Genomic DNA, 1,442 nt, shown 5'->3' with positions numbered 1-1,442 from the left:
CTTCACTGACCCGGCCGGAAGAGAATACGAGGAATGCCAGCTTCATAACAAGCCAGCCAGCGTGCGGTGAGGTGACCCCGGGGCACTGCAGAAGCTCAGCCAGGAGAAGATGTGGTAAGGAGACAAGCAAACCCCTCTAAAGGACATATCACCCCTATTAGAACTACTTAGTGGGTTAGGGTTTGTGCTGCAGATCTAGACCTGGAAAATTGTACCCTCTCTACCTTAGGGGCTCTTTCACACGAGCATATGTGTTTTTACGTTTGCACGTCCACACCGCGTAAATTTGCATGAATGGACGATTTTTCGCGATCAAGTCCAGAGCTTAATTAGCATTTTCTCATCCAATCACATGACCGGGTGCGATATTTTTAGCGGAAAAAATACGTTGCGTCCTGGAAAACCCTCGCTCGGCATAAATCTTCAGAATGACTTCAAAAGCCTAAAAGCCTAAATAGAGGCACCGGTAAGCTTTTTGCAGCGTTAGACGCTACTAAATTACCTCCCCTTGCTTTTTAGATAGTTCCAGAACAATATTTTTACCCACCATATAATCGCCGGCGCGCATTTTGGTCAGGTAGGTTTCAAATTTTTTTTTACGGTGCAGCGTTTTTACGCGCTGCATATTCGCCGGTGTGAACGAATGCATTGGAAACCAATGCCTCAGATGGTCACATATCAGTCGGGCAAGGAAACGCAGCCGATATACACTCGTGTGAATAAAGCCTTAAACAGCATGGAGCAAATAAAGGTCCTAACTGAAAAGCAGTATCTTCCAGGGTCAGGGCCACTTTTTAAAGCCACCTGCCAAGACCATGAGACTTCTTCCTTCAATGGGAGGGCAAGCCCATGGCCAACATGGTTCCCCAGTGTTCTCTAAACTTCCAGAGCCACAGAAGAATGAAGTCATCAGAGTGTCAACACACTGCTGGGATTCTGTGCAAACAAGATATACCGTACGTCATATGTGCAGCTGGAAGCAGATGCTGCACCCATTAGATTCCACTAACGGACAACGGGAGGTAGGAGCAGCATGGCCCAAATATATAGCCTCCAGCTAGTGTGCTTAAAAGTCGACCGGACCGGCTGAACAACCTCTTCTGTGTTATCCAATGGCCTCAAGTTCGGGAAGACAAGAGCAGCACATAACGGAAAAAAATCAGGCGATCGCCCCAGGTAGCTGGTGAGCAAAACCGTTGCAACCTCTTTGTGCGCACCATACGGACAGGAAAAACATTGCAGGATGGAAAGGCCATCAACCTCTTTGTTTCCTGTCCTTATTAGGGATTGTAGTCAACCTTCTGTGATGCTGTTCATAGAAGGGGATGAGAAACCTGCGACTTCTAGGGGAGGGTTAAAAAAAAAAGTTTATAAATGTAAGAATTGCAGTGAGCGTGGCATGGAATCATCATAGGCTTCATCATGACACCCTGAGACCAGCG

Source organism: Eleutherodactylus coqui, chromosome 11 (assembly GCF_035609145.1).
Source record: "Eleutherodactylus coqui strain aEleCoq1 chromosome 11, aEleCoq1.hap1, whole genome shotgun sequence".
Taxonomy (NCBI): Eukaryota; Metazoa; Chordata; class Amphibia; order Anura; family Eleutherodactylidae; genus Eleutherodactylus; species Eleutherodactylus coqui.
This window is presented reverse-complemented; position numbering follows the sequence as displayed.